The sequence below is a fragment of the Triturus cristatus genome, chromosome 2_2 (assembly GCF_964204655.1).
Source record: "Triturus cristatus chromosome 2_2, aTriCri1.1, whole genome shotgun sequence".
Lineage (NCBI taxonomy): Eukaryota > Metazoa > Chordata > Amphibia > Caudata > Salamandridae > Triturus > Triturus cristatus.
In genome coordinates this window covers 262,579,196-262,597,575 of record NC_140582.1, presented here as the reverse complement: position 1 = coordinate 262,597,575, position 18,380 = coordinate 262,579,196, and the positions used below count along the sequence as shown (strand labels likewise).

General features: G+C 43.1%; 1 protein-coding gene and 1 long non-coding RNA gene across 2 annotated transcripts in view; one reads left to right on the top strand and one right to left on the bottom strand.

Moving 5' to 3' along the window:
• Positions 1-18,380, bottom strand: part of LOC146862123 (uncharacterized) — a 36,799-nt gene that overhangs the window by 13,559 nt on the left and 4,860 nt on the right. The gene's annotated exons all lie outside the window — the stretch shown is intronic.
• The window catches only part of LOC146862122 (E3 ubiquitin-protein ligase TRIM32-like), a 46,548-nt gene continuing 44,324 nt past the window's right edge, over positions 16,157-18,380 (top strand). The window contains exon 1 of the mRNA XM_085641313.1: positions 16,157-16,286. The gene's annotated coding sequence lies outside the window, so the exon portion shown is untranslated. The remainder of the gene's footprint in view (positions 16,287-18,380) is intronic.

The following is an 18,380-nucleotide window of genomic DNA, read 5'->3' as shown; positions in this document are numbered from 1 at the left end:
ATCTACAAGAATATCTGCAGCAGTGTCATGGGTGCTAGTGCCCATACATACTTAAGAAGAACCAATTCTAGGTCGATTTACAAGGAGATTCCAGGAAATGTAATGAGGGCCAGTGCTCATAATCACCCAGACATGGGCAGAACATATGTCAATGTAGAAAGAGGAAACTGATAGTGACAATTATAAATCTGACGTGATACCGACTCGTGAAGTGCCTCTGGAAAAAAGGTTGGGGACCCGTGAATGTAGTACCACCCAAGTGGTGTGGGTCCCTGCCTTTCCTCCTGTAGTGAAAGAAAAAGAGAGAGGAAAAGAGAAAAAAGGACATGTATAAGAAGAAAATATATAATAAAGGGATACAATAATAATAGAATTAGTGAGATAAAATCAGTTCAACAGAACATTCATGTGTGCAAAAGCATTATAAGCAGTTTTTCTCTCAAACTGTTATGAGGAGCATATTGACGAAAAATTACACATTACTTTTCATACAAATGTATTTGTAATTCCTCGTCCAAATTGAGCCCTCCCGGGAATTTAGTCTGAAGGTCAATGATGAACCTTGATTCTCGCTGTCTAAGTTTCAATACCCTGTTGCCTTCCCTCGGGGATCTCGGGATATGTTCCATGGCATAATAGCTAAGACCTATGTTGTTAGAAAAATTATGTTCTTGAAAGTGGCGGGCTACCGGATACTGTTTATCACAATTAGTGATAGCCCGCATGTGTTCCATTACGCGTTTCTTAGCTGGATGGACTGTACTTCCTATGTATCTCAACTTGCAGGGGCATTCAAGACAATATACTAAAAACGGGGTTACACAAGTAAGGAACTGTGTAATGGGTTTAACCCTGCCCCCTCCATCTCGATTCTCTTTTTTCATGGTACTGTTTCTGCACGCCCTACAGTGTCCACAGGGAAAAAAGCCTTTAAGTCCCTGTTTTTTCATGGTGTTATAGATGGTAACATCACTATGTACTAGTCTGTCCCTGAAGCTGTATCCCTTTCTATAGGTGATGCATGGTTTCTCACTAATGATTGAACCTATGTTGGGATCACTTTTAAGGATATCCCAATTCTTGGTCAGTATATTCCTGATACCCCTAGCATTTCTGTTGTATGTTAGTATGATTCTAGTTGTCTCCTCTTGTGAAGTCATTTCAGACTCCACATCCGTACTTGATTTAAGTATTTCTATCCTCTCTATTTGTTCCACCTTACGTATTGCTTTATTCAGGACCCATGTAGGATAACCTCTGGTTTTGAATCTTTCTATCATGGTGGCAGATTCTTCCTTATACCCTGTCAAGGTGCTGCAATTACGTTTAGATTAAACAATAATACTGCTAGTACTGCACTGAGTCTTCAGACTCCATTCTATTTAAAAGGACACATTTTGAAGGTGAAACAGAACGTGTCAAAGACTTGTTTTTTGCTTGAGTTAATCAATATTTTAATGATATTCTTTTAGAAATGTTAGACCTTCCTATAGCCGAAGCAATTTTTTTATATAAAAAAAGAGAGAATCACAATACACAAAAAAAGTTCGTAAAAGTTACACCACACCAATTATTCACTCACTACTGACATACTATTCTTACATTCCAGACAGTCTTGTCCAATCATACAGTCACGCAGGCTTGTAAATCAGGAAGTAAACACAAAAACAACGTGTTTTACAGACTTTTCTGCTTAGACCACAGAAATAGAACGTTCAAAACAGCAAGTAAATCTATGAATGATTCTTATTTAGAAAGTTTTCAAGGTCTTGTGGTCTTTATACAAGGTCCTTGTATAAAGACAACATTACAAGATTGTCCACATCACTTATATTCAAGTCCATGTCATTATCAGCACCCATCCTACTCTGATGATTTCGGGATCTGGTCGGTTTCAATAAATGATGGTATACCCTATCTGAAGTGTGTAACACCAACTAAGTGTGGGAAAGGAAGCAAGTCCTTTTGTTATTATATTCCCTCACACACCCTAGTGGTGTCATGCTTCATCATCGGGACATCCCGACGCCTAAAAGTCAGGGTGGGCTCAACCAATATTTCAGGGAGCACTTATTGAGATGATATTTGGCCAGGGGGTTAAAGATTAAGAATCGGTGTCAGACCCCAGTTTCCCTTTATTCTTGGGTCTGGCACTGATAGTAAAAACAAAAATAGAGGGTTTCCAGGGATATTATGGTCCTAGGACCCTATTGCCAACATGTTTCTGTCCTTGTTGCCCCATAAAGGGTGCACAGACTTTCTTTAGGGCGTGCGCCCCCTGGAAGATTAAGTAAGTACAAGGGATATTCCCTACACTACTATGCAGTAAGGGCAGATAGCTGCTCCTTATTATAAATCTATCGATTTGTTGATAAATTCACTCCATCTGTGAAAAGCAGGAGAAAAGACAAACAACATATATAGCGCGTTATATCCTGCTTAGCATTGAAACACAACAAACATATGTGTATACCTCTGTTTTTTCACATCATCATAGGTGAAACACAAATAGAATGTGCTCGTAATTAGAGCATAACCCATCGTATATGTGACACACATTATTGTAGCGTGTGAATACATGGGTGGCGGTGATTTACCGCATACTACTTTCATATACTCTTTGGTGCGTGATTTGTAGACATCAGTCTTACCAGTCGGACTTACAAACATGTAGACACGAATTTAAAACGAATCTATCCCTCACTCATTCTCATCACAGTAAATACGTACTCGCATTCACTCATTTTACACACAGTGTAGCTTACCCCAATGAGGGAGGGGATGAACCCCATGTGGGACCTCTATACGTAGGGAGGCCCTGTAGTCACACTCTGTAGATCCACAAAGCATAAAAATTCGAATCGGTACATCCACAGCCACGCAATCGGTATTTTGTAAATAGCGTTTACATCAAGGATGTTGAGCCCAACAAGTTGTGGATGGAATATGAAAGAGAAGGGAAAAAGGAAAGGTAAGCAAAAACTCGATCGTTGTTCATCTGTGTCCCAAAAGCATACCTCCTCTACTCATACCACACGTTCAGACTACTCACGCCACCAAGGGTCCTGCCCCGTAAAGACACCTATTTGGTAGTGGTTTCCACAGCTTGGAGTTATTCCTGTGTTTGGGGCCATGGTTTTTTAACTTGTTTGCGGAGCCTCGGTAGACGATCCCGTCTGCTTCCGGAGGTCAGTGGCCATGCCCCCACGCGGAAGTGCGAACTACGCGTGTGCCGAACAACATACTAGTGTATTTGGATGTAGAAGCTCTTTATACGAGCATCCCACAAGAGGAAAGCATTCAGACGATTGAAACAATTTTAAATAAGGAAGACTGGACCTGGGATGCCCCGGTGAGTTGGGTCATTACCTTATTACGCTTGGCGCTGAAAGATAATTTCTTCAGATTTGATGATCAGCTGTATTTACAAGTCCACGGTACTTCAATGGGCAGCACATTCGCGCCAAGCATAGCGTGTTTGTATATGGGACAATTTGAAGACGAATATATATGGACCCATAATCCATTTTCAAATAACATTAAGAAATGGTGGCGTTACATAGACGACATATGGGAAGGAGACGTAACCACATTGGGACAGTTTCACACATGGCTCAATAATCGGAACCCACATCTCAAATTCACGATGACCCACAATCGAGACCACGTATCATTTCTAGATGTCCCTATCAGTGCGAAGGATGAGGGCATCGCCAGTTCCCTGTACACAAAGCCCACAGATAAAAATAGCTTTCTACATTTTAACAGCGCCCACCCACGTGCATTGAGAGAGAATCTACCCATGGGACAGTTCCTACGTATACGTAGAAACTGTACAGACCTAACTGAATATAAAGCTGAGGCAAAAATATTGACAAAGAAATTGGAAGAAAGATCCTACCCTAAAAGAATCATAGAGAAAGCAAAAAAACGATCCCGAAATACTCCGCGGGAGGTTTTACTTGAAACCCACCAAAAAGCAGAACTTAATACTCTTATCTGCGTAACGACCTTCAATGCATCATCTAATGAATTTAAGAAAATCATAAATAAGAAATGGTCGATGCTAACATCAAACAAATTGAGCTTTGAGAAACCCATGTTCTCCTTCAGAAGGAACAGAAGTTTAAGAGATGCCCTGATTCACACAGATCTACAATAAATGAAAATCCCATACCAAAGTACTCTTTGGAATCAACCACAAGTTATGGGCCACTATCCCTGTGGATCCTGTGTGGCATGTGCATTTACGGAACATACTAAGGAAATAGATCTGGGTATGCACCATAAATGGGAACAGAGGTCCCACACTAATTGTAACTCAGACAAAGTTATCTATGTAATAAAATGCCAGTGCCAATTGATGTACATAGGGATGACAGGGAGAAAAATAAAAGTACGTATAAACGAACATAGGAGCACAATCAGAAGGTCCATATCAGCAACCAGGCTCACTGCACATTATGTAGAGAAAAAACACTCAGACAGTGACCTGTGGTGGTCCGTGATTGAAAAAGTCAGAGGAGATGGCAATGTTTCTAAAAACCTCTTAGAACGAGAACAGAGATGGGTCTACAGATTAAAAACTCATATGACCGGTTTGAACGACCACATTCCATGGAATCAATTAAATAGAAACAAGTAATCTCTGCAGTGACCCATGCACTAGATCAATATGAGGATACAAACAACCATAGTCTGTATATAGACCTCATAATCAATAATAAGTATTGGGTAAATAGTGTAATAATCTTGTAAAAAACCTCAGCAGGTGGCACAGTGAGACCCCTCCAAAACAACCATAATGACCCTGGGATATGAGCACACTCCTATTTTGAGGTGGCCACGGTATTGTAACCGTTTATCAGGAGTATATACTATGTCACTAATTACAACACACAAATGCCCTGAGCAGGAGTTGTGGATATTTTTCCACCACATAGTAACAAACCGATATGCACCCATTGATTCAACTAGCAGGATCGCTGTATTACCTGTGCTACGTTAACAACTACCCCCTCACTTATTTATAATACATTCAGACCATAAGGCAAAGAAACAACCCTAATTATTACAATATACCTAGGGCCTACAACGACACAGTCTTTAAATATTACAAATATGATTTATAGGTATATTTATTAGAGATTATATAATCTCCTGGTGACATTTCAATTATGTATAGTTTTTACATCGCTAAGTACAAATTTCATACTCCATAATGCGGAATCCATGATACACGTGGATCCGAATTTTCGGCATTGTCTCTCTCCCCCTCTTTTTCCCCGACAAATAGACGGGATAGTTTATCATGACTTGTTAACATCAGCCCCAGTGTGCTTGAAAATACATATATTTTCACTTTAATGAATATCCGCAGATAAACGAATAACATTAGGGAGTCTATTCCCATGAAACCACGGAAATACTTAACTTCTAAACTACAACTCCCAGATGTCCGCAGGCGGCACACGCGTAGTACGCACTTGCGCGTGGGGGCATGGCCACTGACCTCCGGAAGCAGACGGGATCGTCTACCGAGGCTCCGCAAACAAGTTAAAAACCATGGCCCCGAACAAAGGAATGATTCCAAGCTGTGGGAACCACTACCGAACAGGTGTCTCTACGGGGCAGGACCTTTGGTGGCGTGAGTAGTCTGAACGTGTGGTATGAGTAGAGGAGGTATGCTTTTGGGACACAGATGAACAACGATCGAGTTTTTGCTTACCTTTCCTTTTTCCCTTCTCTTTCATATTCCATCAACAACTTGTTGGGCTCAACATCCTTGATGTAAACGATATTTACAAAATACCGATGGCGTGGCTGTGGATGTACCGATTCAAATTTTTGTGCTTTGTGGATCTACAGAGTGTGACTACAGGGCTACCCTACATATAGAGGTCCCACATGGGGTTTATCCTCTCCCTAATTGGGGTAAGCTACACTGTGTGTAAAATGAGTATATGCGAGTACGTATTTACTGTGATGAGAATGAGTGAGAGATAGATTCATTTTAAATTAGTGTACATGTTTGTAAGTCCGACTGGTAAGACTGATGTCTACACATCACGCATCAAAGAGTATATGAAAGTAGTATGCGGTAAATCACCGCCACCCATGTATTCACACGCTACAATAATGTGTGTCACATATATGATGGGTTATGCTCTAATTACGAGCACATTCTATTTGTGTTTCACCTATGATGATGTGAAAAAACAGAGGTATACACATATGTTTGTTGTGTTTCAATGCTAAGCAGGATATAACGCGCTATATATGTTGTTTGTCTTTTCTCCTGCTTTTCACAGATGGAGTGAATTTATCTACAAATCGATAGATTTATAATAAGGAGCAGCTATCTGCCCTTACTGCATAGTAGTGTAGGGAATATCCCTTGTACTTTCTTAATCTTCCAGGGGGTGCACGCCCTGAAGAAAGTCTGTGCACCCTTTATGGGGCAACAAGGACAGAAACATGTTGGCAATAGGGTCCTAGGACCATAATATCCCTGGAAACCCTCTATTTTTGTTTTTACTATCAGTGCCAGACCCAAGAATAAAGGGAAACTGGGGTCTGACACCGATTCTTAATCTTTAACCCCCTGGCCAAATATCATCTCAATAAGTGCTATCTGAAATATTGGTTGAGCCCACCCTGACTTTTAGGCGTCGGGATGTCCCGATGATGAAGCATGACACCACTAGGGTGTGTGAGGGAATATAATAACAAAAGGACTTGCTTCCTTTCCCACACTTAGGTGGTGTTACACACTTCAGATAGGGTATACCATCATTCTGTTTTGTTTTAGTTAGCTACACATATTGTTTGCTGACTGGTCAACCACGGGAGTACTTCTAGTGACTTAGTGTTTACCCACGGGAGGGTGTACTCCCTCATAGAGTTCCTCTCGGCCCCTCGCCTAACTAGGAGTCCTTCCTTGTAAGGTATGTGAATCCGGTTTCAATAAATGCCATTTTTTCAACTTGAGTTTGCGACTGAATTTGAACAGGTCAATGCGTGTTTCAGCAAAATTAAAAGGCTGTGTGGGGCAAAAAGACATTCCTAGACATAATGTGGAAGTCGACGGCGTTTCGGCCTGTAGTATTCTAGGCCATCATCAGGACTGGTTACACATATTTGGGACAGTGAATTACGGAGCCGGAGGGCTGGAAACGGCAGGAAACAGCCGAGAGGGGGTATGGGCAGGTCCCAGGGGGTCTTAATTGGAGGAGGAGGACGCAATCAATGGAATAGAATTGAGGAGGCGATTGAATCGTCGGGAGGGGGTCCAAGGTCGGGTGCTGGCCGGTACGAGTCGCCTGACTCCTCCAATTAAGACCACACAGCGTTATTTCTGGCGCATTGTACCATGGGCATTTGCTCTAATGTTCCTTTATAATTTCTTCATCAATTGTGTAAATGCCCTAAAACTTTGACATAATCAATGTACCATTGTTCTTTCTGTTGCGCCCTTTCACCGCTGTACATACCACTTCATGTGTCACTTGCGCCGTCACAAATTCCACGAGCACTTGTGCACAGTATTTTGTTGGTTACACTTTCAATAAGTGTCACGCAGTGCTTTTAAACTTATATGATATGTAGATATGACGTAATATGTCCATCATGTGTTGAAAATACAACTCTCTCTTGCATTCTTGGTCTCCCTGTGTTCCCTCTGTATGGATTCATTCCTCCGTTATTTGTTGATATGGTTCGCGTTAAATAACTTGTCCTTCCAATGAATCCCACTATGAAACATTGTTGTTAGATATCATGTACTGCCCCAGTCTCACTGTGGTACATGGGCTACCTCCTGTGGTCTGATACTGAAAGTTAAAATACGGCCATGCTCATAATCCTCACAGTCTCTATGGAACTTCCACTGCTTCCGCTCTTTAACATCTGCTTCATGTTTTTTGATCCTGCCTTTGATTTCTTCCATTGCTTTGTTATATGCTATGGGTTCCATATTGGTTCTTAGTTCTTCTACATGTTTCTCCAGGAGTTTTTCCCTGTCTGACCAAGCGTACTTGACTAGGATTTCCAGCATCCTTTTTGAGCTCAAAGCTGAATTTTGAGCCCATTCTTCCAACATCCTGGGATTTGGATTTTCATAAGATGGGATGGTATAGATCCGCAGGCCCCTGGGGACCATATCCTTGTCTATGTAGTCCTGCAAGGATATGGCCTCCCACCATTTAGAGACTTCTGATTTATATAATTTCTCTAATTTTCTTAATTTATCATCATTTGTTGTGTCTTTGTTGGCTATTTTAGTTGCCTTGGCATTTATACCCGGTGCTCTAGCAAAGAGTGATTGGGCAGCTGCCCTTTTCTCGCTTTCTTCCTCCATAACAAGTAGTTTGTGGTATCATAGATGTCTATTAAAACTATCCTGATTTTTGTGTATCCGTGGTATCAATGGAGCCCCCTGAGAACTCCCAGGTTCCCTCTGCCGATATCGTTTTAGTTGTAGTGTTCCCGCTAGAGTGATATGTCACTCAACTGTTCGATGAGAGATTTCTCCGCCCCCCCCATGACACTGCTGCGATTAACAGTGGACTCGTTCTTCCTGTGTGACGAGGTGATTAACAGTGGCCCAGCTTCTAGGCGCAATGCACACACAAGTGTCCACCATTGCCACTTGCAATCGCCCCCCGCGAGCATCTGTCTTCTCTAGTTTCAATTTTATTTTTATTTTTATCTTTATTTCCATGCTGGCACTTCTACTAGTCCATGCCTTCCACACTGGCAAGGACAGCTGCCCCCTTGCCAATCTGGCACCATAGTTATCATAAGCCCTTTCCCTTCCGTGCACACGGCGAACGCTGTTTTCCGCTTAATAAAGTTTTTTAACTCAACGCTACACCTACGATGGCCGCCGACCCTTCACGGTCTAGTATTACACATAAATACAGCCTACACGGAAGTTCCTGTTACGAGGCCCTGGAGCTAGGGTAGGAGGACGGCAAGTTGCTTTTCAACACCTGTGAGTATTTTGACACGGCGATCCGCCGCCCGCACCTCCGGTAAGCTCTCCGCAGCTATTTAAACTATCCCTGTTTGCACCGCTTATACTTTTCAGATTACTGGAGCAACGAGGTGCTCCAGCCATCCCCGTCAGCCGCTTGCCGTTGTGCTAGGGGTGAGTTATGCGAGTGCTCGTGAGCCTATTGTATGTTGTTACAATTCTGTACTATATGCGTTCACTTCCCTCCACCAGCGCACCACCTACTACTGAGAGACGCACGAAGCATGCATTGTCATTTACCTCCTTAATTGCTGCCCTTACTATGGTCATACCGCCGGCGGTGCCTATCGTGATACCGAGGTTTAATTTTTAAGCGCCCCCATCCGCGGATCAATACTAAACACTCTGTTTCCTTATTATGGACAGAATGCAGACGGTGCCATCTGTGATACCAATGTTACGTTTCTATAGTGCACCGAACCGCTGGTCACTCCCAGCACCTTATTTTGGCCTTTCCACCTACAGAGCGAATAGCGAGTCACGCCTTGCCGTCCATTTGAGCTCTCACACCATCCGTGCATGACACCACGAGTCAAATTAAATTACATTGTTCGTCACGGCATGGGTACTTCACGCCCACCCGGGCACTACTCTCTCCACACGCATAACCCCCAGGTACAGACACCCACTTCAGACAGTTGTTTTACCTGTTTTACTCGCTCCAAGGGTGTATTTAACTTGAACTCAGCTGTTCTTGCATTATGACTACCAGTTATGATGTAGAGTGCCTTTAATGCTACCAGCACCTCTGATTTTCTAATGCTGGAGTTGTTGCTACTACAGTTAATACATGCTGTCTACATAGACTAATGGTCTTTCCCTTCCAACCCCCCCCCCCTTTTTATTTCCTTTACACACGTCTACTATATTCCCCAGCACACGTCAACTAGGGCATATCTAGCTCACCTGGTAATTTCTACTAATTAATTGAATACCAGGCGGTAGTGCACTAATTTCACTATTTTTCTTTAATAGTCCTGAAGAAGTGCCAATTGACCCGTTAGGGGCAAGACCAAGCACGAAACATGTCGACCTTTCACATATAGATTGTCCCCTAGGAACATCATCTTCCATACAGGGGCACACACTTGTTTTTAATTAGGCTAGGGCTACCTTTTTATTAAAGTTTGATTTAAGAGGACTGCTCCATACCTATTTTATCCATTTTCACTTCACTGTGCACTACCCAGCCGACACACCCGCACGCACCTTACGGCTGCTTCTTCAAAAGATCCCCGACAAAGAACCCGGTTTCGGGAGCCTGTCTGGCATTGCAGCGCCGGCCTGACGAGGGGCAACCGCCTTATGATGAAGCATGACACCTCTCGGGGTGTGTAAGGGCATCATGAAGAAAGACCGGTCTTCCCCCCACGTTCACACAGGAACTGCACACCTTCTCTAAATCGTAAAAATTACTAGTCCCACTCCAGTGAATGCAACAGTAGGGAAAGTGTTGTATAGGGGAGGGGTAGAAAGTACTATTCCCACTCCAACACTAGGGAAAGTGTTGGATAGGTGAGGGATAAAAATTACTATTTCCACTCCAATAAGGGCAACAGTAGGAAAAGTGTTGGATAGCAGAGGGGTACAAATTACTACTCCCACTCTGGTCAGTGTAACAGTAGGGAAAGTGTTGGATAGCAGAGGGGTAAAAATTACTATTCCCACTCCAGTCAGTGCAACAGTAGGGAAAGTGTTGGAGAGAGGAGAGGTAAAACTTACTGTTCACAATCCAGTCACTGCAACAGTAGGCGAAGTGTTTGATATCGGAGGAGTAAAAATTACTGTTCCCACTCCAAAGAGTGCAACAATAGGGAAAGTGTTGGATAGTGGATGGGTACAAAATACTATTCCCACTCCAGTCAGTGCAACAGTAGGGAAAGTGTGGGATAGCAGAAGAGTAAAAATTACTATTCCAACTCCAGTCAGTTCAACATTAGGGAAAGTGTTGGATTGCGGAAAGATAGAAATTAATATTCCCACTACAGTCAATTCTAAATTAAAAACAAACAAAATATCAACAACAACAAGTATTTGAAAAACAAGATAAATTAAAAAAATATATAAGTATGTTAAACATTAAAATACAAATATATTTAATATTATAAATTAAAAAAATAAAAATATATTATAATCCTAAATACATATCACAAATACCTACAAATATTATATTAAATAAAATATACAAATGATTTTCAAAACAAACAAATATTTTTAGTTAAGAATTATTTTTAAACAAAAACATTATTACATGCATTTATTTTATTTACATATTACCCTATAACACCACACAATTCACAACCCACATCTAAATTAAAAATAACATGTACTTCCATAATTAACATAATTATCAACTAGATGAATATCATTCCCACCCTTTACCTCTATAAACCCTACAAACCACACCTAAAATTAATTACACAATTCCCATATTTAATTTTAATGAATGAAATAATATTAACTAATTATTAATTAATTTAAAAAAAATTACTTACCACACTTTGCCCCTATAAACCCCAAAACTCACACCTAAAATTAATGATGCAACTTCCATATCAAATTTTCAACTAATTAATATTAACAACAAATCAATAATTAATTGAAAAGAAATTACTTCCCACCATTAACACTATAACATCTCAATCAAATAAATATTAATAAATAAAAAATATAATTTTATTATAATTAAATTACTTCCCACCCTATTCCCCTATAAACCCACAACCCGCTACAGAACTAAAAAACGCAAAATGTAATTAAAATAAAATTGATAACTATTGAAAATGTAACACATATGTTAAAAAACATAAACAATACATATACAAAAAAAATTATCAAATACATTTAAAATATATACTAAAATACATAACACTAATTAAAAAATCGAAATTTTAAACAACTATATTTTTGCAAACCATATTATTGACTTCTATATTTTTTTAAACGATATTTCATACCTTCAAATCGATATTCTTGACCATGATGGATATTCTTGCTGTCGATACATCTCACTGACTATATTTACGACTAAATATTCCTGTAGTTCGAAATTTCCAACTCTATATTTTGTCGGCACACCCTTTTTGTAAACAATATTTCTAATTACAATATAACCATGCCCATATAAGTATGCCCATCCTGCAGCCGCTGTCTGTGCAGGTAACAGCTGTGGGGCCTGATGGGGGTGGGGGGTATTTTGAGGAACGATAAAGTGGGAAAATTAAATAAATAAATAATTTCCCTTGGCATCGTCCGTCGAAATCCCCCCACCCGAGGGGAGGAGCCAAGATGGCGACCGGAGCAGTCGCTTGAGCGCCCGGCTCCGTCGGCCCTTGGCCTCGGACTATCATCCTGATTCCTATCCTTGCCGATTTTCGAGGTGCAACGCGTGCGACGACGCGCTGACCGCGCCGCCGCTTTCCCGAAGTCTTAGCCCGCCCGGATGCCGGAGTTTTTGGTGCCTTTGTTCCCCGCCCTGGACCCTTGCTCTACTGTGGCCTCGGCCGACCCCCTGGAATCGTTGCAGTCACCGGACCCGCTGGTGCAAATCTGAGCCCGAGGTCCCGATCCCGCCTCACGCCACGCACGGTCGCCAGAAGAGCCGGGAGAGAGACGCCCGGACACCTCCTGTACCCTGCATCTGATGGGCTGGAGCCAGAGGGTAAGCCCCGGTGTGGCGGGTCTCCTACCCCGCTCTGTGGATCACGCTGTAGAAGGCTGCAGACCCCCTTCTTCTATGGTCTAGTCGGCTGCAAAGAGAGCCTGAGGGAGGGGAAGAGACTGCTGGCTTTCACCTGTTGCGGTGCAGACCTGTTGGGAATTGCCTCCTTGTCACGATCCCCCCCCTGGCCACGGTACCGTTCAACGGTAAAACATGGCGCTGATTGCCTGCTCGCTGCGGGGGGGTGATGCTCCGGTCTCGCCCGCTGCCCGCTTCGCCCTCCCTCTACCAGACTCCAGCTCTCCAGTGCCGTCCCGGATTGCTGCCGTTGGGGGGGCGCAGCTTCCGCTGACATACGGCTCCGTTCTGGCTGCCCTGCGGGACTTTCGTCTGCAATTGTGTGTCGGCTTGCAAACGCTGAGTGAGCGGTTCGACTCTACACTGTCTGCTGCGGGCCGTGAGCGCCCCGTTTGTGATCAACAAGACGTGAGTCTGCCAGTGCTGTGGTCCTCCTGCGGGGAAGCAACGACTGGGTATAACGGTGCTACACTGGTGTCTGCATTTGGCTTTCCCGGCGCTCAGGATCAATCGCTCTCCTGCTCAATGGCAGATACTTTGTTTCCCCGGTCATTGCCGCCTGCTTTGTTGTTGCCTGCCTCACCGTGCCCGCAGGAGTTTCCAGCTGAACTACACCTGGCGACCTCGAGGAACTGTTCACGGTGGCCTACGACTCCTTTTATGTGGAACTCATGTACTTTACAAGCCAGGTCTGGATTTTATATGGTGTGCAAGGGGACCTCAATAGATGATCGGCGGCCATTTTGTGACTCTACTTCTCCATCTTCTCCCAAGTGGCCATATTGTCTTTGTCTGTTCGGGATGCGGGGCATTCACGAGGGGGCGGGTCTAATCGTACGCCCGCGATCGGGCCAGGGCTAGATTACTTTCTATCATCATGGCTTCACGGCCGGGCGGGACTGGGACTGGAATTGTCTACTTATGTTGTGCGCACTCGTCGCGATCTGTCTGCCTTCATTTCCGTGGTGTTACATGCTATCTTCCCACGACCGCCTTTGGGTGTAGTGGGGTTTCAGTGTGTGGAGGCTTGGTTGGCCGGTGGTGTCGGGCGCTCCTGAGGATACGTGGGCTCCTCCCCGCCTCCTTTCTTCTTTCTTCTCTTAGTTTCTTTACTCTATTCCTACTTTCTCTCTCGTCTATATTTCGGGTTCATTGGGCGACAGGCACTATGCTGGGGGGGGGGTAGGCCATAGCCTCCGCATTGGTGTAGGGTGGGGGGGTAATTTACTGTTTCTTTTTTAGTTCTATGGGCCTCTTTCTTTCATGTCTCTGCGCTATACTTGTTTCGATTCGGGGTCCGGGTGTGGGGTGGATTGAGTGGGGGCGGCTTTTAGGGGGTGCGTATTTACTACTGTGATGATCCTGTTATCTAATTGCATCGCCTTACTGTATGATATTTTCTATGGCTGTTTTAATGCTGCTGCTGCTCTCCAGTGTATGAAGCCGACTTGCGGACTCGAATCTCCTTGTTTCTATCCTTTACTGACTTTTTTCCCGATAAAATTTTTTTTTGAAAACCTTAAAATTAACCTTCACTTCTCCTTCCCCCGGTGTCAAGGCTCCCTCCAGTGTATGAATCCTGAATCGTTGCTAATCTTGACCGTGACGCACAGGGGATGTATTGTTTGTCTCTGTGCTCAACCGTATTGTGGCCGGCCTGATGGTTGTAGGCCCGTATTTGTTCTTTTACTATGCACAAATAAAGGTTTTTAAAAAAAAAAAAAAAAAAAAAAAAAAAGAAATCCCCCCACCCGGCCCCACAGATGTTACCTGCACGTACCACGGCTGCCATCCTGGAACGCCCAAAACCCATTCCTTTTAGATATTTTTTTACACATAACATGAAATTTTGGTGTAAGATGACTTGTATAAAAAACACGTTTATGTGCTGATTTACGTTTTGAGAGTCTCTGAGTGGAGAAAGCAAAGAATTAGGCCCTGATTACAAGTTTAGGGATAAATTCCAATCATTCTGGAAACAGGAGTTTGTGCAGGGATCAAAATTCAAAGTTGTGAGATAAATTATCGCACCCTCAATATTTTCCTATGACAGATTATGGCAGGTCAAACCTGCCAAAATGTAGCAGCGACAAGGCCCCAGGCAGGCAAACCTTGACGAATTTAGTGCTTTTAACATCAATTATGTGTGTTATGACTCATTTCCAAATCATGCACAGGGAATAAAAAGTATTCACTAAAACTAAAAAAAATACAATAAATACTTTATTGCAATACCTAGGACAATATGTTATGTAACAACTAAAATTTCTTAAAGGACGTTCGTGTGTGTGTGGGGGGGGGGGGGGTAGTTGTGGGAGTTACGGTGAAACAAATGGCATGTTCAAGAATATGGTTGAGAAATGTGGTATCAATTGGGGCAATAATACAGGAAGCTATCTGTGGTAAGGTTGTAAAGTATGGGGGAAAAGCAGTTTCGGAATGGTTTGAAACAAACCCACCGCACATATGTATAACACTGCTAATGTACTCTCATATTGCCTTTGCTGGTGAAATGCCAATAAAAATTAAAAAAAACTTCATTGCAAGAAAATGGCATTAACCAGGTGTGGTAAATACCTCATCCCCATACAGCCCACTTGTTATCATGGCCTTATTGTTAGTTTTATTTGACACTTATATAGCTCACCATAGACCATTATTATGGGATCACAACACGTATTGCTTTGTATTTCCTTGAGGTTATATGGGACTGTGCAGTTTTGTAATGGAATAACTTATGAATATACATATGTATTAAGGATTAAAAGTAATATCTCTTCGGGAACCACAACACAATGGATACTTTAAAAACTTTGTGCATTAGGCTCTCAAAAATATCAGCATCAGATGTAATGAAATATAAAAAAATCTAAATTATTTAACATCTGGCATCTTATCATTTGATGAAGGATAAACACACCTCGTCGCACCAGAGGGCATAGTTTATACCCCCAAGTACGATATTGTTGTTTCTTCCAAAGCCCAGTAAAGCTCGAAGCCTAGTAGTTACTCAAGGTACCTCTGAAGTAGTGTGTGCTACGTTTATTCGAGATTTTGGGGCAGATTTACAAGCCCCTTGCGCCACTTTTGCGTCACTTTTCCCATGTTAAAAGTGACGCAAAAGCGGCGCAAGGGGCTTGTAAATCTGCCCCTTTATGTTTAGTCAAGCAGCCTGGAAGACACACTGCACCCGGCCGCATTAGTTGCCATAACATCACACACACTGCTTCCATTCACAGCGCGAGATGGAAGAATGCAGTATTCACTGGAGATGAGGCAACATTGACTTTAGAGGCAGTAAGTAATGCTATACTTGTTTCCAGGGGCCATCTCCTTGGCGATACGAATCAACAACACCTCCGAATGTCCTAATCTGAAAGGAGGCGACCAGGGCGATGAAATTGATCCGAGCTGAGCGGGCAGGTTACCTTCGGCTCGCGCAGGCCCCGAGCTCGTCCCCAGGTATTCATGCCATGGTAACAGGAGCTGCATCACAGACTCCAGCTGTCGGTAAGTGTCACGAGGACGCCTTATAAAACAAATACGGGTTCTTATGTCGATTTTTTCAAAGTTCAGCTGTGGCACTTAGTTAGTCATTGTTAAAACTTAAGCACGACACAGAAGAGGGGAAAAACTCAGGTAGTTAATCTAAGAAATAATTAGAAACAATAACTGGAGCGGACTGAACCATTGTGTCAGGGGTGCACTGTTGCTGTACTCTTTTAATTCATGTAAACCCTCCTGCATTATTTATCCAACAAGAGCTGCGCCTTTATTGTTTTTATCTTCTGTAACTTCTATGAGAACAATAATGAATGGTGGGCGGGGAGCTATTGCGAGAGGGAACGCAAAGGTGTAATGTAATTGCTAGAAGGTTTTCACGCTTGGACTTATACAAATTAAAATTGATATTTCATCCTTAACTGTGCAGTGATGCCGCAAGACAACACTACAATAAAGCATGTGCGTAGCAAACCAACGACACCTGGGGGCATATCCGCAGAGGCATTATGGAGTGCGTAAAACATACTGCTTTGGTATACTTTTAGGTACTCTCACACAGTGTTAGAAGTGGGGGGGAACGGAAGGGCACGGCGTGCCCCTACTTTTAAAAATTATGCTAGTCCGTTCCCCTACTTCTTGATTTTAAAAAAGCGTCCCGGGACTGCCCTAATTCAGGCCCGGTTCTAGTAAGGGCTTGAAGGCAGGCGCAAAACGCCATGGGGCTCAAAGTGCTTCAAAACCCGGGCGCGCACACAGACAGTTTCAGAGATTATCGCAGCCGTACCTGAGTACTTCACAGGTCTTTAAAAGACCATCTACATGTTAACGAGGCTTTGTTTCTTTTTTCACCCCTTCATCTCCACCAGGGGCACGGCGAAAGGCGACAAATCCTTTCTTTGGCCGCGGTAACCTTTGCCTACTGTCCTGCTGCGTGGATATTCTTTTTCTCTGCAGCGCAGGAGAAAAGAAGTTTGTTTATTTTGATTCGCCTTTCCCAACCCCTGCAGCTGCTTATCACTTCAGGCTGCGACACTAAGATTGACTAATGGAGTAGGTAGGAGAATGTGTCACTATTTGTTTTTCTTTTTAAATTCTGCACAGGCGCAGCAGGACATGTACTTTGTGTGTGCTTCATTTAATCCGTTTTTATCATTACCATGGCTGATGCAGGACAACAATAGGACAATAAAAAAATGCCCAGATAACGCTGGGTATTAATGATCCTGCTGGAGAGCAATCATTTCTCTGTTAGTAGTTAAGTGCAGATGAACTGTATTTTATGTGGGTAGCTCAGTGGGTTACTGTCATTGTGACAGAGATCCTTGTGTTGCTTGCAGTTCAGAAGTTACAATCCTAACATAGGACAGTGACCAATGAACTGTCACCAAAGAGCTGTATGCAAACCTGAATGATATAGTTAGAACTTCGCGTTTTTTGTTTTGTGATATAGTTAGAACTTCCCCAGTCTTTCATTATTCTAATGTTGCTAAAATGAGTATCTTTGGGCAGATATACATTTTTATCAGTAAAGCCAACCCCTAACCACTGGAGTACTCTTTAAATCCTGAGTTTGTGCTTCTCCAGACCAAACCCTCTTAAATATACTGCCCACCAGTATGGATGACATGTGATTCATACACCTTGTAATCCTCATTGGCTTCTGTGACATTCCCTGTAGGCTGATTTACATACTTGTATGATTCATTGTCTCTGTATAATGTGTGCGTGGTGTAAAGTACTGACACACACTACACTGATATGAGTAGCGCTACACAACAAATGAAATGCATATGAGAGAGGGGCTACATAAAGATGAGGGGCACTGTTGGAGGGTGGCAGTGAGGGAATCCGAGGAGGAGGTAGTGGGAGTGGCTATGGAGCGATGAGGGGCACTGTTGGAGGGTGGCAGTGAGGGAATCCGAGGAAGAGGTCATGGGGGGAGGGGGGAGCTAGGGAGAGATGAGGGGCACTGCTGGAGGATGGTAGTGAGGGATTCTGAGGAGAAGGTCATGAGGGGGAGGGGCTACAGCAAAATGAGGGGCACTGGTGGAGGGTGGCAGTGAGGGAATCCGAGGAGGAGGTCATGAGGGGGAGGGGCTA